Here is a 27,356-nt window from a genome sequence, read left to right as displayed (position 1 = left end):
ATATCGTTGGAAAATCACTACAGCAATCACAGAGTAAGAGCTGTCTGACGCCATGTAAATGTCCTCCTCCAGGTTGGGGTGCGAAAGAATTGGCGCATTAATCAGAGCGGTTTTGAGGCCTTGGAATTCATCTTCCACCACGTCGTCCTATTCCAATGGCGTTTTTTTTCCTGTGAGTTGGCATAGCCGTGGTGTCACTAATTTCTTTGCATGAACGAATCTTTTATAGAAATTTGCGATGCCAAAGAGCCACGTAGTTGTTTCTTGGTTGTTGGCGTGGCAAATTTCGTAATTGCCTCTGTCTTGTCTGGGTCTGGTGTGATTCCTTCTACGGTAATGGTATATCCGAGGAATTTTATTCGAAAGGTTCCTACGCATGGCCTCATGATGTTGGTGGTTACGCCGCATTTTTTGAAGGTTTGTAGGATTTCTCTGAGGATCGCGCTGTGTCCTATCCACGTCGGTTTAGCTATCAAGAGGTCGTCCACGTAGGTGGTGATCCTTTGCTTAATGGAAACCTTTAAGATGCTACCGAGTCGTCTGAAGAAGGCAGATGAAGACACGTTTAGCCCAAATGGTATACTTTAAATAGATGGCATTTCCCGAATGCAAGAAACGCCATGTATATCCTGCAGTCTGGGCAGAGCATAATTTGCCAGAAACTGGACCGCAAGTCAAGAGATGAAAAAGCCGTAACACCATGGAAATTTTGCAGGAGTTCCTCCAGCTTCTCCGGAGGATCTGTCTCTGGTTTAATGATTGCTTTGGCGCGAATCCAGCACCAAACGGATCGAGGCGTCAGCCTTCTCTACCACTGAGAGTGGGTTGTTGTACGTGGAGCTCCTTGGTTCATTAATGTCTTCGTCACGATCCTCTAGATCTTGAGAAAAACCTTCTGTTTATAGGAGTGTGGGATTTTGTAGGGAGGCACGAAGAATTTAGTGTGTTCCCGCACCCGAAACACATACATGAAATTTCGGATTGCTCCGGTTTTCGGTAGAAAGACATCCGCGTTTTCCTTTAACATTCGTTCTAGCTCTTCTTCTTCCTGTGTCGGGATGTTTACTAAATTCCCTAGCATGTGGTCAACAGCACCGCGCACCTCTCGTCGAATTTGCTCAACATCTTGAGTATTGCGGCTACACTCATGGTGCCACGATTGACTTTTTCTTCTTCCTTTCTTTTTGCTGCGTAATTTAGATTGAGGCATTCGGCAGGGATTTGCGCACGTATGGCGTGGTCGGCGTAGGAAATCTTCATGGCACCGTCTTTATGTAAAGTCAGTTCTCCTCGCCCTACGTCCAATACGGCCTGTTGTTGATTTAGCAAATCCATGCCAAATATTATCTCCATTGCCAAAGAAGGGACGACCAGAAAGTTCGCTTCTAAGGTGTGCCATTGGCAGCTGAACGTCAACCTGGTTTGTAACTGCACTTCTATATGCTCCCCGCCCAGAGCACGGGTGATTTTGGTTTTCTTCGGCGTGAGAGCCAGCCAAGAATGATTCGCAGTGCATTTCCTGTATGCCTAATCCGATATCGCGGTCACTTGGCTTCCACTGTCCACAATTCCGGTTGGATTGACCTTGCCGACTGTGATGTGAATGATGTGGTAAAAAGCCGGTTGTGTCATGATCTCCTTCTGTTCCCGTAGCAGTTCTCTTGTATCTTCGTTCTCCAACAGGTTGATATCGCTCGTTCCGATAGTTTCTGCGGCATTGTTTTGGGCTGAGTCCGCAGCGGTTCTGTATCAATTCGTGTTTGAATTTTTTCCGCGTGACCCCTGCGATGGGTCAGGTGGCCTCAATTCCACATACGCGCTATGTTGGTCATTCCATTGACCTTGACCCTTGTATGTCCTGCTAATCCTGTTGGCCCTGGTTTGAGTTATGTTGCTCTATCCAGTTTCCGTTTCGTCGGTGGTTGTTGTTGTCGTTATGATTATAATTTCCTCATCTTCTTCTATATTCCCATGATAGGTGGTTATTCCCATTGAAGTTTGAATTTTGGTTTGATTCGATCGATGTTTTCCCCCATTTCGTCCATCGTCACTCCTCTCTGGAGAATCTGGCCAGTTACGGTCATTATTTCTACTTCTTTCCCGCGAGTTGTGAATTTCATTCATGTAATCGAGTTTGCACACCACACTCTTGAAATCTTCGATTGTGTGGCTGCCTCTACCGATGAGCAGTTGCTAATAACGTAAAAGTAATTTAATGTAGCAGTTACTTATACTTTTCATGGGACTGTACAGTCTGATCCAAGAATCGGAATCTTCTTGACCAGGGATACGAAGAATTTGACAGGACTGCGGAGTCCTGACGCTTCTAAGTCCTTTCCTAACATGATCTGTTTTATGCTCTTCTGTGTGTCTTGCGACCAATATGAGTTGAGGAATGCGTCCTTAAATTCTTGGTAGGAGCGACAGCTCTCCGCAACTCCGCGCATATGTTCTGCAATCAACCCTTCTAAGAAACCAGTGATAAACTGGAGCTTGTACTTCAGTGGCCAAGATTCTGGTAGCAAGTGATCGTACTGTGCTATCCAGGTCTTTGGATGTAATGCGTTGTTTGCTTCCTTGTAGACTTGAAAATTCTGGATGGTCAAGAAACGTTTGTGGTCGAAAGGTTCGACTTGTCCGCCATACGAATTTTCCCTCTCGTCTGCAGTGCGTGATTCCATGTATCCGTGCCCAAACGATCCTTGTACACTGTTATGGTATCCCCTCGCGTTGACAGATTCACGTAATAACATTTCTGATCCCCGTAGATGTGTACAATTGTGTTCCGGCTCGGTCACTGACATACTGCGCGTTACCAACGGAGCGTGTCCTATTCCGCGTTTCGCTACGGCAGGAGCATTCCTGCTTCATTAGCCCATGTGCAGGGCATGTGTCCTCATACAGCTGTTCGGAGAGTCGCAGAACATTTTCTTTACTTTTGAGATGCTCTCGATAGCGCTCTACCGGACGAAATTGTGTTTGCAGTTACGTGACCCGCTCATGTGCCTGCCAACTCGTTTTGTTGCGCGGTGACCTGTGTCTGCTGATATTTAACTTCAGAGATTTCGGCCTGTTTGATTTCTGTCTGTTCGATTCGCTTCGCAGCCTCATTCATTTTTTCCTGCGACAATTTTTTTTGCCTCGCTTTTAGAGAGTTGTAAGTGCCTTTTTTGTCTTACACACCTCAGTTCTTGCCAGTTTAACTTGTTCTTTGGCCACCGATGCGTCCTTTCGTGCTACTTGCGCTACCAATCGCGCTATTTTGGCATCGCGCTTAGCCTGGTCCGCAACCTCACGCGTTTCTGTTGTCGTTTTCTTGACATTCTCTAACTCTTCTTGGAATCCTTCGATCTCTTTCTTGACTCCATCTATACCGTCTGTTACCGGTCTTATGACTAATTTGTGTCTTTCCTCCTCTTCCTCCCGTTTCTTTTTTTCTGCCTCTTGTCTCTTCTTTTCTGCCTCTTGCATGAATTGCATGAGAGCCTCAAACTGAGACCCATCGCTGACACCTCCAGGACTAGATGAACGAGATTCCATCAGTCTGTGACGTTTCGTTCGTGATTCTGGTCTGCCAGTCTCACTGATGGTATCATACCAGCAGCGCCTACATTTCGTTCTGCTGCGGTCTCCCGTTCACTTTCGTCACCTGACTGAGACATGTCGTCATACTCTGCAGGTTCTACGTTCGACTTTTCTGCCCGGTCTGCAACTGCATTTACCTGAGAATCCGGAGTAATATCTGCCTGGTCACCGCTAATAATCTGACGTGGATTCATAGTCAACAAAACACAATTACTTCCGCTACTCTGTAGCAAACGTGCCTTGCTTCTTATAAGCATGCACTTTAATTCTGACCCAAACGAATTTAAACACTGCACATTCCTATGCCACACAGATTCTACTCTAAATTACGTTCCCGTGAGTTACTGATTCCTAGTTCCTGACAACGAATCCAAATAACAGCACGTTTGTTTACGCTGACAAACTAAAATCTCAATCTACCCTAACAAATCAGCACAATGTCGTTCGCCGTTACAAACAAACAATCAAGTGACACAGACGTCGCAGCCGCAACATGAAAATACACATATACAGTAATTAAATATTAGTACTATGTCTAGGCGCCAGCAACGCGAATCTACTCTACCCTGTGCACCACATTAAAAATGGGAAACATAAACATCACTAGGCAACACTATCTACTATCTGACGGTCACAGAAGGTGCCATCAATTCAAAATTCTGCGCAATGGACGTCAAATTGAATGACTACGGTAGGTTACGCGATCTGACGGTCACAGGAGGTGCCATCAATCAGAGATCCTGACTCCACAATGAAACGTAACTTATTTGGACTATTTAATTGATTGAGAATCTTGGCAAAATTTAGTGTACTAACAACATTTATTTTACCAAACAAGACATAAATTATACTAAACAAGATATAGATTAAATTCCCTAAACAAATGACAGATGATTAAACACACCACTGGGTGGCACCTGGTGGGCAAAGACAGTTAAACTGGATGATCAGCGAGTCAAGTACTCTGGGCCTAAAAATGTGAACAACGCAAGCTGAATTGATCTGACGCTGAGCAGACTTTGATTGATCAAATCTACTGAAGTTTGTCTACTTAGGTGCAGCTGAGACCAAGAGGTGAATGAGATCCACACGCCCTGACAATGCCGGAGCGGCAGTATGTTATCCTGTTTACTTAGTGCGCCGACGTGACTTGCAGCTGGCCAAATGTGAGCGATGGAGAAGGTAAGACGTGGAGTCGGCCCCTGTGAATCGATTGCGGCCACGAAAGAAAAGCAAAAAATCTCACGGTCTAGCGATCAGCCAGACGGATCGCAATTTACTCTCTACCAGAGCCCTGAAATCATGGTAGATTTCAGTGTGTTACACACCCATTCACTGGTCCTACCAAGGACTAATTTGGCTCACTTATACAACAGAGTGCACAAGGATAGCAAACGTCAAGACTGGTAAAGCAAAAAAGAATAAGTGTACCCTCGGCAAACAGATAGTCCGAGACGTTTGAAGTCACACTGTCGGTACAGTTAGAGCTTCACCACAGGCTCCCCAGTATAAACTACTCGAAAGTGAAGTCAGTCTCAGGACAGCCCCCAAGTATCAACCAGACATGCCAGAACTTCGACCAGAAGTGCTTAATAGACCAAAGTCCCACACCCGAATGTCCCCCACCAATTCAGAAAAAAATTCCGTTTTCCCGCAAAGTGCACGAACGACACCGCCTTCACACCATCTTGAGCCTAATCACAAGTCTCTAGAGACGCTAAATCTCCCTTCCCGCACTACAACACAAACTCATGTCGAATGAGGGTAGGAGTCAAGAAACCTGCGTCTCTGAAAAAAAAAAAGAAACTGTCAATTACTGTTTCATCTTTTCTTAAGTTTTTAAAGAGCGGATTTCTCTGAAGTCGTGTCTCTTCCCACAGCAACAAGCGAACAGATACAATCTCAAAGACTGAGATAGGACAAGTTACTCTCTCACCTACTTTTCGCATACAGAAAATTATTAAAGGTTTTATTATGCCCTGACACACCTTGAGCGAGATTCCAGAAAGTTAACGGCCTGAGCAGACGTTGATGGAGCCTGGAAAGGCACTAAAAGCATGAGCTATTTTTATGATTCTCAGGTCATAGAAATGGCTTGCTGGGAGTTGAAAGCAATTGGCGGTGGGCCCATGCCTTAGTAAATCTTGCAAGACACGTCTACAGCCTTACAGGGCAGACAGGAGCAGACAGAGCAGCCCCTTGTCAGGACAGGTCTCCAGGAGAACAATGCCGCAATACCTGCCACGGCGCCAGCAGAAGCCTGGGCTGGGTCGACGGTGTAAAGGGGCGTGTCTACACAATGGAGTCATAAACTGGGCATTGTGTGCAGAATCACACATAATAAAAATTCATGTTTTTATATTCGCCAATATTGCAAGAAGGCCAATGAACTACTTTTGTCAGCTGCCCCTGTTGTATAAGAAAACTCCAACATCTGAGAAACATTTAGAGATGGAATCTTTATTACACCTCACACCCAGGACTAACAAGCTCCAAAGATCAGGCGATTTCGAAATACACTCCTGGAAATTGAAATAAGAACACCGTGAATTCATTGTCCCAGGAAGGGGAAACTTTATTGACACATTCCTGGGGTCAGATACATCACATGATCACACTGACAGAACCACAGGCACACAGACACAGGCAACAGAGCATGCACAATGTCGGCACTAGTACAGTGTATATCCACCTTTCGCAGCAATGCAGGCTGCTATTCTCCCATGGAGACGATCGTAGAGATGCTGGATGTAGTCCTGTGGAACGGCTTGCCATGCCATTTCCACCTGGCGCCTCAGTTGGACCAGCGTTCGTGCTGGACGTGCAGACCGCGTGAGACGACGCTTCATCCAGTCCCAAACATGCTCAATGGGGGACAGATCCGGAGATCTTGCTGGCCAGGGTAGTTGACTTACACCTTCTAGAGCACGTTGGGTGGCACGGGATACATGCGGACGTGCATTGTCCTGTTGGAACAGCAAGTTCCCTTGCCGGTCTAGGAATGGTAGAACGATGGGTTCGATGACGGTCTGGATGTACCGTGCACTATTCAGTGTCCCCTCGACGATCACCAGTGGTGTACGGCCAGTGTAGGAGATCGCTCCCCACACCATGATGCCGGGTGTTGGCCCTGTGTGCCTCGGTCGTATGCAGTCCTGATTGTGGCGCTCACCTGCACGGCGCCAAACACGCATACGACCATCATTGGCACCAAGGCAGAAGCGACTCTCATCGCTGAAGACGACACGTCTCCATTCGTCCCTCCATTCACGCCTGTCGCGACACCACTGGAGGCGGGCTGCACGATGTTGGGGCGTGAGCGGAAGACGGCCTAACGGTGTGCGGAACCGTAGCCCAGCTTCAAGGAGACGGTTGCGAATGGTCCTCGCCGATACCCCAGGAGCAACAGTGTCCCTAATTTGCTGGGAAGTGGCGGTGCGGTCCCCTACGGCACTGCGTAGGATCCTACGGTCTTGGCGTGCATCCGTGCGTCGCTGCGGTCCGGTCCCAGGTCGACGGGCACGTGCACCTTCCGCCGACCACTGGCGACAACATCGATGTACTGTGGAGACCTCACGCCCCACGTGTTGAGCAATTCGGCGGTACGTCCACCCGGCCTCCCGCATGCCCACTATACGCCCTCGCTCAAAGTCCGTCAACTGCACATACGGTTCACGTCCACGCTGTCGCGGCATGCTACCAGTGTTAAAGACTGCGATGGAGCTCCGTATGCCACGGCAAACTGGCTGACACTGGCGGCGGCGGTGCACAAATGCTGCGCAGCTAGCGCCATTCGACGGCCAACACCGCGGTTCCTGGTGTGTCCGCTGTGCCGTGCGTGTGATCATTGCTTGTACAGCCCTCTCGCAGTGTCAGGAGCAAGTATGGTGGGTCTGACACACCGGTGTCAATGTGTTCTTTTTTCCATTTCCAGGAGTGTAGATCTTTGAGATTGTATCTTTTTGCTTGTTGCTGTGGGAAGAGACACGACTTCAGAGAAAATCATCTTTTCCCCCTCTGCAAAAACTTTAAAAAAGCCAGTAATTGACGGTTTCCTTTTTTTTGCAGAGACACAGGTTTCTTAAGTTTTGCCCTCGTTCGACATGAGTTTGTGCTGTCGTGTGGGATGGGAGATTTAGCGCCTCTAGAGCCTTGTGACAGGATCAAGACGGTGTCCGCCGCTCGTGGTCTCGCGGTAGCGTTCTCGCTTCCCGAGCTCGGGGTCCCGGGTTCGATTCCCGGCGGGGTCAGGGATTTTCACCTGCCTCGAGATGACTGGGTGTTTGTGTTGTCCTCATCATTTCATCATCATCATCCAGGAAAGTGGCGCAATTGGACTGAGCAAAGATTGGGTAATTGTACGGGCGCTGATAACCACGCTGTTGAGCGCCCCACAAACCAAACATCATCATCATCCAGGATCAAGACGGTGCGAAGGCGGTGTTATTCGTGCGCTTTGCGGGAAAACGTAATTTTTTTCTAGATTGGTGGGGGGCACTCGGATGTCCTGAGACTGACTTCACTCACAAGTAGTTTGGACTGGGGAGCCAGTGGTGAAGTTCTTGCTGTACCGACAGTGTGACTTCAGATGTCTCAGACTACTCGTTTGCCAAGGACACACTTATTCGTTTTTGGTTTCCCAGTCTTGACGTTTGGTATCCTTGTGAACTCTCTCGTATAAGTGAGCCAAATTGGTCCATTGTACGACCAGCGAATGGGTGTGTCACACACTGAAGTCTGCGGTGATTTCAGGGCTCTGCTAGAGAGTAAATTGAGATCCGTCTGCTTGATCCCTAGATCGTGAGATTTTTTGCATTTCTTTCGTGGCCGCGATCGATTTACAGGGGTCGACTCCACATCTCACCTCCTCCATCGCACACATCTCGCCAGCTTCAAGTCACGTTGCCACACGAAATAAACAGGGTAACATACTACAGCTCCGGCATTTACAGATCTCAATCGCCTCTTGCTCTCAACTGCACCTACGTAGAGGAACTGAAGTAGATTTTCAGAGACACAAGTTTCTTAACTCTTGCCCTGGTTCGACATGAGTTTGTTCTGTCGTGTGGGTGGGGAGATTTAGCACCTCTAGAGCCTTGTGACACGATCAAAGTCTGCTCAGCGTCAGATCAGTTCAGCTTGCGTTGCCCACATTTTTAGGACCAGAGTACTTGACTCACTGATCACCTAGATAAACTGTCTTCCCCAACCAGGCGACACCCAGCGGAGTGTTTACTCATCTGTTAGTTGTTTAGGGAATTCAATCTATAACTTGTTTAGTCTATTTTATGTCTTATTTGGTAAAACAAATGTTCATAGTACACTAAATTTTGGCAACATTCTCAATTAATTAAATAGTAGAAACAAGTTACCTTTCAGCATACGTATATTTCAGGTGTACAAGGACGGTGTGAATATGCTCCATCCCAAAGTGTAGATTTGTCAATTTGGTTTGTCGTTGTCACGATCGTAGTTCAGGTTGAGTTGTTTGGGGGAAGAGACCAACATGCGAGGTCATGGGTCTCATCGGATTAGGGGAGGATGAGGAAGGAAGTCAGCCATGCCCTTTCAAAGTAACCATCCCAGCATTTGCCTGGAGCGATTAGGGAAATCACGGAAAACCTAAATCAGGATGGCCAGACACGGGACTGAACCGTCGTCCTCCCGAATGCGAGTCCAGTGTGTTAACCACTGCGCCACCTCACTCGGTCACGATCGTAGTGACTATAGTAACAAATAGACTTTTTGTGTTCACATTTAGAAGGAGACTTGGCTGTAAGAATGAGGACTGCCGTACTAACTTGCACTTCTTATAGTGTTACAGTGAGTTTAGGGAGGCTTTCCTTGCTATCCACTGCACCAACGGCACAACAATGCTGCTGTATGCTGAGAGAGATAGTTACTGTACATGGCATTACAGTGTTCCCAGATTTCCAGTCTTTAACGTCCATTTAGTGCCGGAAATATGTGCCGGACGAAATTTTGTGAAAGACATTTTTGTACTACTAGTACGTGACGAATACCGTAAGTTTTCTTCACCCTGTATGTTTTCTTCGTCACTTCAGTCTGTATACATACAGCACAGATATCTGAGACTTGAAAAGGTGTCTGGGTCCATATAGTTTCATTTGGTAGTGATATAGGTTTTATCAGATTACACATTCAAATCTAGGCGCCAAGCTCGAAAGCAATCCTTTTATTCTTTTATTCTGGAACACTAAAATTCAATGTCACTCTCGGTTTAGAAAAGAGTAAGGTTCAGATTAAATTGCCATAGGCACTTGGTTCCTCCATCACGACAACGCTCCAGCTCACCGCTCCAAAGCATGCGCCGAATATTTGCGGGGTACAGGACTGAAACTTGTTGAGCACCCTCCATACAGTCCAGACCTCGCCCCCTGTGACTTTGCGCTGTTGCCGCATGTGAGCTGAAAGGAGTGCAGTTTTCAAGTGGTGAGGACCTCCTGAGGGCTTGAGACAACGAGTGTGCCTTACTCCCTACAGAAACCTGAGACAACTGGTTTAGGGACTGGTTTCGGAGGATGGAGAGGTGTATTCGATGTGGCAGAAATTACTTCGAAAAAATTACTTACATAAAGCTGTATTGCAAACCTTTCCTAGTATCTTTTGTATGTCGCGGATGTAAAGAGTGACTAAGATGTGCACACGTCTGATGAACTGAAAAAAACTCCTGCTAAAAAGGTACAAGTAGCCAAATGGCGCGATCAGTTGCGTAGTATATCAAAAAAACTTAATGAGTCGGTAGAGAATTTTGCAGACATAATACGGAAAATGAATGTGCTGACATATTAATTAGGGAAGAGTGACGAGGCAAATAGAATCATTCTCCATGAAGCACAACACAGAGGTATTCAACGCATTTTTAAGGGGCTTGCCATTTGAAGTGTGAAAAGAGGCGAAAACGGACAATCCGAAAGTTTATACTCTGCAGTCAGATTCACAACGGAATTGGAAAAAAAAGACATAGTAAGAGGAATGTTGGATAAGAGAGGAGCATTCTCCACTAATATGAGGTGTTACAGACGTGGGAGGGTGTGACACGTGCAGAGACAATGTTGCCAAGCTCATTGTGGTAGATGTGGTGTGGTTAGACACCACCAACGTAACTGTAGGAATAGTAAGGGTAAACAAGGAGCGAACTAGCAGGTGTTAAAGAAAAAAAAATGGTTCAAATGGCTCTGAGCACTATGGGACTTAACATCTGAGGTCATCAGTCCCCTAGAACTTAGAACTACTTAAACCTAACTAACCTAAGGACATCACAGACATCCATGCCCTAGGCAGGATTCGAATCTGCGACAGTAGCAGTCGCGCGGTTCCGGACTGAAGCGCCTAGAACCGCTCGACCACCATGGCGTTAAATCAAAAAAGGGACCACAGGTCCGCAGTGCGAAGTTGTCGATAAATTTCGATGCAACTAACACGGATGCACAGGCGGAATGTAATATAGTGGGAATCGTGAAGGGTAGAACGCATAAGTTTTTATTGGACACACAAGTGCATGCCTCCATAGCTAGTATGTATCTCGTGGGTCAGAGGCGGTTAAACTCTCCACGCTATACGTATGTTTTTGGATAGTGTCCGCCTTTAGCAAAACACAATTTTATTTTTTAACCAAAACATGTTTCACTGCAGTTGCTTCATCTTCAGCGGGCTTTTATTTCTCATCTGTTAAAGATAAAGAATGTTCTTTACTGTTTGTACACATGTAACTGTTAGTTTTTAAAACGTAATTACAGCTATTTTAAAAGACACATAAATTATGAATTCATACCTTTTTACCACATGGTGTGGTTTTTCTGATATATTGTGTTTCTACAGTGACTGTTTTGTTCCACAGTTTGTCATCTGCAACCACTTACACCTTAAAGCAGATAATTTGTTTAAGCCAAAATTACGATTTGAAATAGTTATTTCTATACCTGAAATTAATTAATTCTATGTGTGTGTGTGTGTGTGTCTATTTACATAATGTTTCAATGTTTCACTTACGTTTTCTTTTTCCTCATCTTTTCACACTCCACACACACACACACACACACACACACACACACACACACAGAAATAATTAATTTCGGGCATAGAAATAACTATTTCAAATCGTAATTTTAGATTAAACAAATTTTGAGAGGAATATTTTGAGAGGAATGCAGCATACCTTCGTGCAGTCAGCCGGTCGGGCAACAAGTAAGGACCCAAACTCCTGTCTCCAAATATATATTGTGGCCCAGACGTTGATGCCAAAGCTAATTTCATATCCACGGTCGCGGGTGAGGTGCGGCTTAGCGTCACACCACTGGTGGGCGTTGTACACATTGAAGATGCCCTCAAGAGTGAAAGCTGCTCCATCCGACCATATTACAGTGTTTATGAAATCGTCGTTGGCTTCCTGTTGTTGTTGGAACCATTCACAGAATTGCATTCGGTCTGCCTGTTGCAGGTGGTCAGGTGTTGCGTCAAAGAATAGCGACAGCTCCTGCAGCACGTAAACGACCGTGCTTTGCGAGAAACGCACGCTACGTGTATTTTGCTTTTGTCCTTGATGTATGACCTCTAGAATAGCTCCCTCAGTAGCTGGAGTACGGCGAGTTCTCGGACGACCTCTGTCATGCGATAGTGGAAGGATAGAACCTGTCTCCCTGAGACGAAGGTCCTGACGCTGAAACACTTTTTTATTTGGATGGCGAGGATCAGGATATCTAGCAGGATACTCACGAGCGGCAACACCTGCCCGATTATCAGATGCACCAAAGACCAGAAGCATATCCACGTGTTCATCGTTTGTGCATGTCATACGTCGGCCACACTGTCTTAGAATAACACAAGAAGAACATACGATATCTGTACGAATGCATAAGGCCCTAACGAAAACCGAGCGAGGTGGCACAGTGGTTAGACACTGGACTCGCATTCGGGAGGACGACGGTTCAACCCCGCGTCCGGCCATCCTGATTTAGGTTTTCCGTGATTTCCCTAAATCGCTCCACGCAAATGCCGGGATGGTTCCTTTCAAAGGGCACGGCCGACTTCCTGGTCCCCTTCCCCCAAAAGAACCAACCACCCAACCCTAACGAAATGTAATGGACCTGAACGTGGCAAGAATAATAGTTGGTTCTAATCGATGCGACCATTGGGGGAGGGTATCCAGAAAACGGGTTTAGAACCTAGTAGATGCTGAGGTGCGAAACAGTTTGCGTCCACGACATGCAAAAGACTGTAAATGCTGGCCATTGGAAACGATTGTAGTTCCATTTATGTGGTCGTACTTCGTAAGTGCAAATGTTTTGTAGAAGACCGAGTGCAATCGCTGTATGACGGTGAAGACGCCAGATACCGTTCCACGCATTACCACCTTTAGCAAATAAGAACAAACAATCAGCGACCCAGAATCGAACCCTCGTCCTTCTGCACACTAACACAATACGCTATTCGCTGCACTAACTACACAGCACTAATGGTATCTAGTGGCAACGGTAGTTACCTTACAAGATATTTCAACGTTGCCAGATTTCCAATGTTTAACTTCCATTTCTTGCAGGAAAAATGCGCCGGACGAAATTTTGTGAGAGACACTTTTGTATAGCTAATAAATGAGGAATCGCGCTACGAAGTCCGTGTACACGATTTTTTCTTCGCCTTGTATACCAAGCCCGCGATTCGCACCATGGTCTCCCACATATTAGGCAGATACGTAGAAGTGCTGTTCACCACGCCACCCTTTGCACAACTGCAGGAATTACTGTAGTCTGTAGTCGTGTAAATCCACTGTGGCAGGGTGGCGTAGTGGCCAGCACTTCTACATATCTGCCTAGTAAGTGGGAGACCCGGGTTCGAATCCTTTCCATAGTGCAAACTTTCATTCGTCGCTTCAGTCTGCCAGTTTCACTCGTGCCAAAGAACTGAATAAATAAACAATTAGTTACTCTATCCTACACTTGAATCCGGCCGGGGTGGCCGAGTGGTTCTAGGCGCTACAGTCTGGAACCGCGAGACCGCTACGGTCGCAAGTTCGAATCCTTCCTCGGGCATGGATTTGTGTGATGTCCTTAGGTTAGTTAGGTTTAAGTAGTTCTAAGTTCTAGGGGTCTGATGACCTCAGCAGTTAAGTCCCATAGTGCTCAGAGCCATTTGAACCTACAGTTGAAATAAAAGCTCTGCAAAAGATCGTATTTTGTTAGAAGGTTGATTGATCTACAATCACTTATTCTTCAAATCAGTAATATTCCCTCACTTCTATAAAACGAGTGCCCTTAAAATAAGTTGGATGCATTTTGTTTGAAATTTTGTGAGTTTTAGGATACAACTATTGTTAGCTCGTACGATAACAGTTGTCTTAAAGACGACAAATAATATGAACCCGTGTGGTACTCATCAAAACAAGAGAAGCTACCACAGAAAGGCCGTTGCCATGAAATACTGGCCAGATGGGAGAACGGAACTCTGGTTATACGACTGTCTCCGGCTTGGTGGCCGAGAGGTTCTAGACGCTACAGTCTGGAACCGCGACAGCTACGGTCGCAGGTTCGAATCCTTCCTCGGGCATGGTTGTGTGTGATGTCCTTAGGTTAGTTAGGTTTAAGTAGTTCTAAGTTCTAGATGACTGATGACCTCAGAAGTTAAGTCCCATAGTGCTCAGAGCCAAATCGCTACACATTTCGCGATCGCTGTCGATATCCTATACTTCCGTGTATAATATTTAATTGGTATTAATTTCCAAATTTGTCCGTAGTACGTCTCGCTGGTATGGTTCAGATGGCTCTGAGCACTATGGGACTTCACTGCTGACGTCATCAGTCCCCTAGAACTTAGAACTACTTAAACCTAACTAACCTAAGGACATCACACACATCCATGCCCGAGGCAGGATTCGAACCTGCGACCGTAGCTGTCGCGCGGCTCCAGACCGTAGCGCCTAGAACCTCTCGGCCATTCCGGCCGGGTCACTGGTATGATAATATGTTTCCGTTATAACGCAACATGTGACGTGGTTGTAAACACTGAGAGTGGGTATGTGGGACTTAGCCATTTTCGTGCGAACGGTTTTGTTTTGTTGATCGTACTTATCGGATGTCTATGCCATCTTATTCCACGTCGATATCGGTAGGCGACCGAACCGCGTTTGTTTTACGTTCCTGCCTGCCATGTATAACGTATTAAAAATGTCGGGCAACAAATCAAAATCTATTAATTTCTTGCGATATAGGCCCACAGCTTCTATGTTTTTTCAAATGATGTCATCTTGCTTTCAACTGTTAGTCTTCTACTTCACGATTGCCATTTTGATATTACTCCATTTTCAAGCATAAGATTTTGACTCATAGGTTTACGTGGTTACTTCTGCCTAATGTAAATCTATATATCAAAATTTTATGCTTGAAAGTGACATAATGCCGCAATTGCCATCATAAAATAAAACACTAACAGCTGAAAGCAAGATAATATCATTTCAAAAATCAGAATCTGTATGTGATATTGTAAAGAGTGGAACAAGGAAGATTATGAAGAATGGGTAATGCTGATGACACCAGTATTGCTAAAAAGAGCTGCCAAATTACATAAATGCTTTCTAAACACTTAGCTTAAATTTTACAAATCAGAATAAACGTAGGTTTCCACACCAGCGTAGAGCTGGAGGTTAGCGATTGCGTGGCGGAAGGCACCTCGTACCATAACTATCATCTTCTTTCCCTGTTGCACTCCCAAACAGAACGAGGGAAAAATGACTGCCTATATGCCTCTGTACGAGCCCTAATCTCTCTTATCTTTGTGGTCATTCTGCGAAATGTAAGTTGGTGGCAGTAAAATTGTACTGCAGTCAGCCTCAAATGCTGGTTCTCTAAATTTCCTCAGTGGCGATTCACGAAAAGAACGCCTCCTTTCCTCTAGAGACTCCCACCCGAGTTCCTGAAGCATTTCCGTAACACTCGCGTGATGATCAAACCTTCCAGTAACAAATCTAGCAGCCCGCCTCTGAATTGCTTCTATGTCCTCCCTTAATCCTCAAGTACATCGCCCTTGTATAAACCCTCTATATACTCCTTCCACCTTTCTGCCTTCCCTTCTTTTCTTAGAACTGGGTTTCCATCTGAGCTTTTGATATTCATACAAGTGGTTCTCTTCTCTCGAAAGGTCTCTTTAATTTTCCTATAGGCAGTATCTATCTTACCCCTAGTGAGATAAGCCTCTACATCCTTACATTTGTCCTCTAGCCATCCCTGCTTAGCCATTTTGCACTTCCTGTCGATCTCATTTTTGAGACGTTTGTATTCCTTTTTCCCTGCTTCGTTTACTGCATTTTTATATTTTCTCCTTTCATCAATTAAATTCAATATTTATTCTGTTACCCAAGGATTTCTACTAGCCCTCGTCTTTTTACCTACTTGATCGTCTGCTGCCTTCAGTACTTTACCTCTGAAAGCTACCCATTCTTCTTCTACTGTATTTCTTTCCCCCATTCCTGTCAATTGTTCCCTTATGCTCTCCCTGAAACTCTGTACAACCTCTGGTTCTTTCAGTTTATCCAGGTCCCATCTCCTTAAATTCCCACCTTTTTGTAGTTTCTTCAGTTTTAATCTACAGTTCATAACCAATAGGTTGTGGTCAGAGTCCACATCTGCCCCTGGAAGTGTCTTACAATTTAAAACCGGTTTCGTAAATCTCTGTCTTACCATTACATAATCTTTCTGATACCTTTTAGTATCTCCAGGGTTCTTCCATGTATACAACCTTCTTTCTTGATTCTTGAAACAAGTGTTAGCTATGATTAATTTATGCTCTGTGCAAAATTCTACCAGACGGCTTCCTCTTTCATTTCTTACCCCCAATCCGTATTCACCTACTATGTTTCCTTCTCTCCCTTTTCCTACTCTCGAATTCCAGTCACCCATGACTATTAAATTTTCGTCTCCCTTCACTACCTGAATAATTTCTTTTATCTCATCGTACATTTCATCAATTTCTTCATCATCTGCAGAGCTAGTTGGCATATAAACTTGTACTACTGTAGTAGGCGTGGGCTTCGTATCTACACTCCTGGAAATTGAAATAAGAACACCGTGAATTCATTGTCCCAGGAAGGGGAAACTTTATTGACACATTCCTGGGGTCAGATACATCACATGATCACACTGACAGAACCACAGGCACACAGACACAGGCAACAGAGCATGCACAATGTCGGCACTAGTACAGTGTATATCCACCTTTCGCAGCAATGCAGGCTGCTATTCTCCCATGGAGACGATCGTAGAGATGCTGGATGTAGTCCTGTGGAACGGCTTGCCATGCCATTTCCACCTGGCGCCTCAGTTGGACCAGCGTTCGTGCTGGACGTGCAGACCGCGTGAGACGACGCTCCATCCAGTCCCAAACATGCTCAATGGGGGACAGATCCGGAGATCTTGCTGGCCAGGGTAGTTGACTTACACCTTCTAGAGCACGTTGGGTGGCACGGGATACATGCGGACGTGCATTGTCCTGTTGGAACAGCAAGTTCCCTTGCCGGTCTAGGAATGGTAGAACGATGGGTTCGATGACGGTTTGGATGTACCGTGCACTATTCAGTGTCCCCTCGACGATCACCAGTGGTGTACGGCCAGTGTAGGAGATCGCTCCCCACACCATGATGCCGGGTGTTGGCCCTGTGTGCCTCGGTCGTATGCAGTCCTGATTGTGGCGCTCACCTGCACGGCGCCAAACACGCATACGACCATCATTGGCACCAAGGCAGAAGCGACTCTCATCGCTGAAGACGACACGTCTCCATTCGTCCCTCCATTCACGCCTGTCGCGACACCACTGGAGGCGGGCTGCACGATGTTGGGGCGTGAGCGGAAGACGGCCTAACGGTGTGCGGGACCGTAGCCCAGCTTCATGGAGACGGTTGCGAATGGTCCTCGCCGATACCCCAGGAGCAACAGTGTCCCTAATTTGCTGGGAAGTGGCGGTGCGGTCCCCTACGGCACTGCGTAGGATCCTACGGTCTTGGCGTGCATCCGTGCGTCGCTGCGATCCGGTCCCAGGTCGACGGGCACGTGCACCTTCCGCCGACCACTGGCGACAACATCGATGTACTGTGGAGACCTCACGCCCCACGTGTTGAGCAATTCGGCGGTACGTCCACCCGGCCTCCCGCATGCCCACTATACGCCCTCGCTCAAAGTCCGTCAACTGCACATACGCTTCACGTCCACGCTGTCGCGGCATGCTACCAGTGTTAAAGACTGCGATGGAGCTCCGTATGCTACGGCAAACTGGCTGACACTGACGGCGGCGGTGCACAAATGCTGCGCAGCTAGCGCCATTCGACGGCCAACACCGCGGTTCCTGGTGTGTCCGCTGTGCCGTGCGTGTGATCATTGCTTGTACAGCCCTCTCGCAGTGTCCGGAGCAAGTATGGTGGGTCTGACACACCGGTGTCAATGTGTTCTTTTTTCCATTTCCAGGAGTGTATCTTGGCCACAATAATGTGTTCACTATGCTGTTTGTAGTAGCTTACCCGCACTCCTATTTTTTTATTCATTATTAAACCTACTCCTGCATTACCCCTATTTGATTTTGTATTTATAACGCAGTATTCACCTGACCAAAAGTCTTGTTCCTCCTGCCACCTAACTTCACTAATTCCCACTATATCTAACTTTGCGTTATAGTTGAAAAAAAAAATAAACTTTCAAATATAAGAGGTAAAATGTTTTATTGAAAGCATATACTAATTATTTACAATACTTGTTAAGGTATAAGATGTAAAAATTTTATTGAAAACATATTCTAACTATTTAAAATATTTGTTTATAAACAATATTTTTCACATTATTATTACATGTACATGCACAATTTTTTTGAATTTTCTACTCGAGAGCGAGCCACCTATAATTGACTGTGAGATAAGCAGGAGTCTTCGAGCTTTATGCTGCAATATCATAAAGTTTGTCCTTGCGTTTTGTTAACTGTAAAACTGTAGATTAATTTGATTGGAAATTGCAGTTTTTCTAAACTGGAAGGTAGTTCAGTGGAGGTCAGTGGTGTTCTGGGGATAAATAGTGAGTGTCCTTCGTGCTTTCCAGACATATGTTAGGCTTCTATGATATTCGATAGTTGTTTGATGGTCACCCTTGTTGCATTAGATAGTTTTGGTGAGATGACGATTCACAGTAGTATGATCGGAGATGCAATTTTAATTCGAAGACGGTGTAATGGCAGTCCTGGTACTTGCAAAGAGTTTAGAAATTCTGTAGGGAAGTTCACAATTTCTTCACCTTTTACCATCGTCTCGGTCGAATTATGTATTCTCTTTTCACCGGGAATATTCTTTTAAATATTAAAGTTGATATCGTCAACATTATTATTTTTAGTTGCCAAAATTACCGTTTCAATAGTCAGTCCGGATTAGTATAGTTGTGAACAAGGTTTGGACAATTTTCATCGATGAATTCGTTTTCAGCAGCGGCTACGTTGCAGAAATCAGTGTTGAGTTTAATGAGGCCGGTCATCTGGTCAGTAGAACATGCGCCTTTACCTATTTGTATTAAGTCGTTGAGCAAAAAGTGCTGTTGTTTCTTCTTTCGATAGTTCAGCTGTCAAATTTTTTTTTTAGTCGCAGTGTTTTGTATGTGGCTACAGAAGCGATTTTCTTTAAGCATACATTTATCTCGTCTGCTGGTGTAGATTTCGGGATAACTGGAAGTGTTTGTCGAAAATCTCCTGAGTGTATGGGTAGATATCCTCCCATCACTTCTGAGTTTCCTCGTCAGTCTTGTAATGTTCTGTCCATGGCTTCAATGGATTGTGCATTCGTCCCAGAAGATAATTTTAGCTTGCTTTAGAAGTTGACCCCGTCCATATGCTCATGAGATTTTATGCACTGGGAATTATCTTCCGCTGTATTCAACGGCAGTTGTAGGGCGGATTGCGCAGTTCGTCCTCCTTCCATAAGTATGGCTGCAACCCCAGATAATGCCACTGCAAGTGCGATGTCCTGTTTAGCACATATTGCCACCAGCAATAGATTTATTAGAAACGTTTTCCAGGTGCCGCCTAGGGCGTCAAAATAAGTAATTCCGCCAATCCATGACAATGTTATAAATTTACATTTGATTGTCATTGTGAAGCGGTTTATTGTGAGCAACGTACTGAAGTAGTTCGTTGGCGTTCTAGCTTCCTTTCTTTGTAATTTCTAAGTTTAGCGCACTGAGATCATCTTTTCTTGGTGCTTGCACCCCAAGGTGTACTAAGGTGTGGTTGTCTATTGCTAAACATTGCTGTCCGCTGTGGACCAGCGGTTCTAGGCGCTTCAGTCCGGAACCACGCTGCTGCTACAGTCGCAGGTGCGAATCCTGCCTCGGGCATGGATGTGCGTGATGTCCTTAGGTTAGTTAGGTTTAAGTAGTTTCTATGTCTACGTCTGCAAAATACTAACGCGAATTCTTTACAGACGAATTGAAAAACTGGTAGAAGCCGACCTCGGGGAAGATCAGTTTGGATTCCGTAGAAATGCTGGAACACGTGAGGCAACACTGACCCTACGATTTATCTTAGAAGAAAGATTAAGGAAAGGCAAACCTACGTTGCTAGCATTTGTAGACTTAGAGAAAGCTTTTGACAATGTTGACTGGAATACTCTCTTTCAGATTCTGAAGGTGGCAGGGGTAAAATACAATTTGTACAGAAAGCAGATGGAAGTTACAAGAGCCGGGGGACATGAAAGGGAAGCTGTGGTTGGGAAGGGAGTGAGACAGGGTTGTAGCCTCTCCCCGATGTTATTCAATCTGTATATTGAGCAAGCAGTAGAGGAAACGAAAGAAAAGTATGGAGTATGTATTAAAATCCATGGAGAAGAAATAAAAACTTTGGGGTTCACCGATGACATTGTAATTCTGTCAGAGACAGCAAACGACTTGGAAGAGCAGTTGAACGGAATGGACAGTGTCTTGAAAGGAGGGTATAAGATGAACATCAACAAAAGCAAAACGAGGATAATGGAATGTAGTCGAATTAAGTCGGGTGATGCTGCGGGAATTAGATTAGGAAATGAGACACTTAAAGTAGTAACGGAGTGTTGCTATTTGGGGAGCAAAATAACTGATGATGGTCCAAGTAGAGAGGATATAAAATGTAGACCGGCAATGGCAAGAAAAGCCTTTCTGAAGAAGAGAAATTTGTTAAAATTGAGTATTGATTTAAGTGTCAGGAAGTCAGGAAGTCGTTTCTGAAAGTATTTGTATGGAGTGTAGCAATGTATCGAAGTGAAACTTAGACGATAAATAGTTTAGACAAGAAGAGAATAGAAGCTTTCGAAATGTGGTGCTACAGAAGACTGCTGTAGATTAGATGGGTAGATCACATAACTAATGAGGAGGTATTGAATAGAATTGGGGAGAAGAGGAGTTTGTGGCACAACTTGACTAGAAGAAGGGATCGGTTGGTAGGACATGTTCTGAGGCATCAAGGGATCACCAATTTAGTATTGGAGGGCAGCGTGGAGGGTAAAAATCGTAGAGGGAGACCAAGAGATGAATACACTTAGCAGATGCAGAAGGATGTAGGCTTGCAGAGGATAGAGGAGCATGGAGAGCTGCATCAAACCGGTCTCAGGACCGAAGACCACAACAACAACAACAAGTCTGATGACCTCAGACGTTAAGTCCCATAGTGCTTAGAGCCATTTGGACCCTTTTTTGAGCTAAACATTCATCTTCGAGGCGAATCAATGTTTCATTGATGATATCACCGTTGAATTCGATGGTGGGTTCAGGATGAGCTTGTCGGATTTCGTACAGCATGTCATCACTCGTACTCCCTTTGAAGGAGTACCAGAGATGTTTTGGATTCGATGACTTACATGTCATCAGAGGTATGGTGAATAAGTCATTTGTTCAGCTGGGGGTGTGAGCAGGGCTTCTTATAGAGTTAATTCTCAGTGGTTGTCGTTTTCCAGTAGTCCTAAGCGTATCCATGCTTCTCTATACGCTGGAATAAGTAAGCGTCAACAATCTTAAGATGTGTGAAACTTGTTGGTCCCTGTATTTCGTCTAGCAAAATCCAGAGATAGAAAGATTCGGCGTTGTTCGGATGTGTGGTATACAGGGTGTTACAAAAAGGTACGGCCAAACTTTCAGGAAACATTCCTCACACACAAATAAAGAAAAGATGTTATGTGGACATGTGTACGGAAACGCTTAATTTCCATGTTAGAGCTCATTTTAGTTTAGTCAGTATGTACTGTACTTCCTCGATTCACCGCCAGTTGGCCCAATTGAAGGAAGGTTATGTTGACTTCGGTGCTTGTGTTGACATGCGACTTATTGCTCTACAGTACTAGCATCAAGCACATCAGTACGTAGCATCAACAGGTTACTGTTCATCACGAATGTGGTTTTGCAGTCAGTGCAATGTTTACAAATGCGGAGTTGGCAGATGCCCATTTGATGTATGGATTAGCACGGGGCAATAGCCGTGGCGCGGTACGTTTGTATCGAGACATTTTACAGAACGAAGGTGTCCCAACAGGAAGACGTTCGAAGCAATTGATCGGCGTCTTAGGGAGCACGGAACATTCCAGCCTATGACTCGCGACTGGGGAAGACCTAGAACGACGAGGACACCTGCAGTGGACGAGGCAATTCTTCGTGCAGTTGACGATAACCCTAATGTCAGCGTCAGAGAAGTTGCTGCTGTACAAGGTAACGTTGACCACGTCACTGTATGGAGAGTGCCACGGGAGAACCAGTTGTTTCCGTATCAGCAGCTGATTGGCCTCCACGGGTACACTTCTGCGAATGGTTCATCCAACAATGTGTCAATCCTCATTTCAGCGCAAATGTTCTCTTTACGGATTAGGCTTTATTCCAAAGTGATCAAATTGTAAATTTTCACAATCGACATGTGTGGGCTGACGAGAATCCGCACGCAATTGTGCAATCACGTCATCAACACAGATTTTCTGTGAACGTTTGGGCAGGCATTGCTGGTGATGTCTTGATTGGGCCCCATGTTCTTCCACCTACGCTCAATGGAGCACGTTATCATGATTTCATACTGGTTACTCTACCTGTGCTGCTAGAACATGTGCCTTTACAAGTACGACACAACATGTGGTTCATGCACAATGTAGCTCCTGCACATTTCAGTCGAAGTATTCGTACGCTTCTCAACAACAGATTCGGTGACCGATGGATTGGTAGAGGCGGACCAATTCCATGGCCTCTACGCTCTCCTGACCTCAACCCGCTTGACTTTCATTTATGGGGGCATTGGAAAGCTCTTGCCTACGCAACCCCGGTACCAAATGTAGAGACTCTTCGTGCTCGTATTGTGGGCGGCTCTGATACAATACGTCATTCTGCAGGGCTGCATCAGCGCATCAGGGATTCCATGCGACGGAAGGTGGATGCATGTATCCTCGCTAACGGAGGACATTTTGAACATTTCCTGTAACAAAGTGTTTGAAGTCACGTTGGTACGTTCTGTTGCTGTGTGTTTCCATTCCATGATTAATGTGATTTGAAGAGAAGTAATAAAATGAGCTCTAACATGGAAAGTAAGCGTTTCCGGACACAATGTCCACATAACATATTTTCTTTCTTTGCGTGTGAGGAATGTTTCCTGAAAGTTTGGCTGTACGTTTTTGTAACACCCTGTATACTCGACCTAGTGGGCAAGTTTTCATGATTCCTGGATGATCTTCCTCTGAAATGCTTTGTTTTCGTCGTTGAAAATGCTGTGTCGTCCGAAGAAGACACAGCCAGGGGAAAAGCACCATAGGTCCAAAGTTGCGAACTACTGCCAGTGCCATAGGGACTCGCTATTTGCGCTAGTTTCACCAGCGCCACTGGCGGCGCTGAGGATGAATTTATTAAATAAGGAAATGGATCTAAGGTGACTACGACACAGTCATCAATTACACCTCGTATTTTAAAAATGTGCTCCATCAGGCGATCTGGTGGTGACACAAAAATGCAGTCCAGTCAGAATCAAGGGGCGTTCAATAAGCAGTGCAACACGTTTATTTTGTGGAACAATTTCGGTTGAAAAAATGCGGAATTTGCTGTGGGGCATTGGTAAATACGCCTCTCGTATTTCTCTCGACTTCCTTTGGCCAAAAATCGGTATTGTCAGTAGAAAACCCTTCAATTAATACCCAAATAATGACGATAGTTCTATGCAAGACAACAAAAACTACATCTAGACTTAGAACTACACTCTAGAAATCAATCCGAAGGGTGCGGCTAAGGGTACTTCCTGCGTACAGCACATTAAGGTATCTTCCGTTCCATGCAGAGGTAGAGTCTGGCTGTGTGATTCCGCGCTATCTGCTGTCTACCTGACACTGTCTGTGCTGCTTCTTAAATGTCGATACGTTGGAAGAGCCCTGAACAGTGTTCATCGTTTCCACCCTGGAAGGTGGCTATTGGAGTACTCTGGGGAGTTTCTCGCGACGTGTACCGCGAGTTTCTTCCAGTCTCTGCCAGTGAAAACGTTTCAACGTTTCTTTCATATTCTCTCTGCAGTCAAACATTTGGGACCATAAGCAAACGCCCTTCTTCCCATACACCTGATTCGCTCTATTAATCCGACCCAGTGTGCATAGCTTACGAGGTGCGACAATAAAGTAATGAGACTTATTTTCTTTGTAAGATATGGCAACCCTGCAGGCTTGCGTAGCTACGATATTTTTGACCTTGGTCTATAAGCTGCTTCTAGTCCAAGCGGCACATCGATGCAACTGCTCAGTCGTGAGTTGTGCTGTAGTAAGTTAACGTGTGTTTGTGTCTCTCGTCACGTAAATGGAACCGCATAATATCGCGCAATGGTATGCCATTTCTGTTTGCGTTAATTTGGGTGAAAACTCGACGACAACTTACGGTAAGCTTCAGAAGGCTTTTGAGAGGAGCTTATGTCAAGAACTCAAGTTTTTCGTTGGCATAAAATGTTTAGTGAAGGCAGAACGAATGTTGAAGATGAAGACCTCAGTGGATGACCATCAACCTCACTGACGGATGTCAACTTGGCCAGGGTGCATGAACTCATACCATCTGATCGAAGATTATCCGTGAAAATGATTGCAAAAGAACTGAACATCAATCTACAAACGGTTCGTCTAATAATAACTCAAGATCTTGGTATCACGATAATGCGCGATCCCATACTGCTCTGTCAGTACAGCAATTTTTAACCTCAAAACAAATTTCAGTACTACCACAACCACCTTTTTCACCAGATGTCTCTCCGTGCGACTTTCTTCTATTTCCAAGAGTCAAAACGGCGGTCAAGGGACACCATTTTCAAGCAACACAAGATGTCGAAAAAGCTTTGACGAGGGTCTTGGAGAATATTACAGAAGACGAGTTCCAGAAATGTTACCATCAACGGCAGAAGCGTGTGAAATCAGAAGGGAGCTACTTTGAAGGAGGCAGCAATGAACTTGACTAAAACGGTAAACAACATTTTTTTCACATCAGTCTCATTACTTTATTGTCGCACCTCGTATATCTGAGACGTATTTAAGTACGAGGAACAGAAATGTTTTCTATGCAATCTTGTATGTAGGCAATCTGCAGTTTATCAACGGATCGCTGCCTATCGTTGATGCTACTGAACCGATGCGGTCTTTCCGCTTCATATCCCTACATATAGCCTGCTCCAAAACTATTTTTCTCCACTCTCATCAACTGAATTCCTGCATCATCAATCGAGAATGGTACAACGTCGCTTTTGTACACTGTCCATTCACAGAAAGAGTCTCGGTGAGTCGTTTGAAGCTCGCAGTCGTTTTATGGCGGAATCGGTGTCGTCTCGGTAAGCTGCTCGCCGCATTGCTGCACACCACACAGACGTCATTCGATGCACGAACCGCTATCGTGAGACACAAAACATTGAAGGTAGGTCTCGTGGTGGTCATTCGCAGTCGGTAACAACCGATGAATACTGCGCAAACAGAAGGGAAACGAACTGCGCGCAGTCTGTTTGAATGAAACTGGGTGGCCTCCTTCGGTCCACTCAGTCCACGAACGTCTCCACACCATCAACTTTTCTCTAAATCCATGCTTTTCAGTCTTTCTGAGTACGCGTCCCCTTGACTAGTAAAAAATTTCTGGCGATCCCACAGAACCGTAATAACCCTATGTCATTGTTTTCGAAGGCAATTGATTTAATTTTCTTCCTATTGATACCATACTGATCGAAAAATCAAGAGCGCTTTGCAGGGTAATCGCAACGGTCTGTCGCCAGTGACACATACTTTCCTGCGGCGGAGGCGTTGTGTAGGGTTGATGATAAAATATCAATATTATCGGAGACGCCTTTTCCCGCGATAAATCGATATCAGAACGGCATTATCAGGGGCCGATATTTCTATTTTATATGATTTTTTTTTCATATTTCGATAAATATTTGAAGCTGCTCTTTTGAAGTTGTAGTACAATATAATTTTACTTTCACTGTGTGAATGAATCTTCCGACTTTGTGATCTTTCTTGACGCCCAATCTTTCTCTTTGACTATGTGAAGCAAGTATATGTGACACAAAAGAAGAACTCCGATTGCACTTCGGGGGGGGGGGGGGGGGGGGGTGAATGGCAGAACAAGATGTCCGATGTGGGGAAACAGCACACCAGCTGCGTTAAAAAACAATTTTTAACGCAACTAGTGTGGTATTTTTTCACATCGACATTGTTCAGAAGCAGTTGTCGAAAATGATTAACAAAAATCTAAATTACGAGACTGTTCATTGCTATGGGCGGAGACTTGTGAGGGGAAATGTTGACGTAATAGACGCTCGACGCTACCAACAGAAACTGCAACGTTGGGCTTCACCACACAATTTTGACACTACAACTGTAAGGTCGCTCACGTTTGCAGAAATGAGAAAACCGAGCAGTCGACATGAAGTGTCCCTTACAAATGCGATATCTGACAAAATCGAACAATGGGCCCATCAGACACCTTTTATTTTTCCACTTACATGCAGTTACCATTGATAGCAAAGTGGTTATCGCCAAGCGTGAACGTGCATCGTTTTCCTTTCAATTCTTGCCCTATGCGGTATAGGCACGCTTCAAGCTTGTTGATTTACAGCATATCAAAAATAATAAATCAGTACTTAGATATACAACTCTAAAACCGGCAGTGTATTTAAAATGTACAGACGACATTTTTATAGGCAGGTATGTCGATATTTTGTAACACTCCACCCGTCACTTATCTGGTTTTGGTGTGTGTTCACCCCAGGTAATTGACTAACAGATCAACAGAGAGTGCAAAACTGCCGCAATATCAGATAACGCAAAGAAAGTAATAAGGCCCTGTGACTCCTGATTGAACTGCGGTGGCAGTGTTGACGTTAATTGATTCAGAATTGATCCCTTTTAATTAAAAAGGGGTGCACATTGATGTTATATTCAGCTATTGAACACCAGATGCAGATGTTGAACATAAAATTAATTAAGAAAGTGACTTGGTATTTCAACTACTTGATTGAAAACAGTTGCAGTCGATTAGCACAGATTTATTTTAACTCACGTCCTTCAATCATTACATCACATGACTCTCCTAACAGGCAGTGGTAATAAATTGCGTTTGCGTGGAGAAAAGCGCGATAAATCAAAAGTAATTCCTATCGACTGACCCAGGCGTAATGCGAAGTGCGAGAAGAATTCTACAATACACGGCTCATGAAACCCTCGTGGATACTTTGCCGATGTGATCCAACAAATTAATCAGTGGCCGGAGCGGGCGCAATATCACCGAATTCAG

Source organism: Schistocerca cancellata, chromosome 2 (assembly GCF_023864275.1).
Source record: "Schistocerca cancellata isolate TAMUIC-IGC-003103 chromosome 2, iqSchCanc2.1, whole genome shotgun sequence".
NCBI lineage: Eukaryota > Metazoa > Arthropoda > Insecta > Orthoptera > Acrididae > Schistocerca > Schistocerca cancellata.
The sequence above is the reverse complement of the archived record's forward strand: the minus strand, read 5'-3'. Positions refer to the sequence as shown.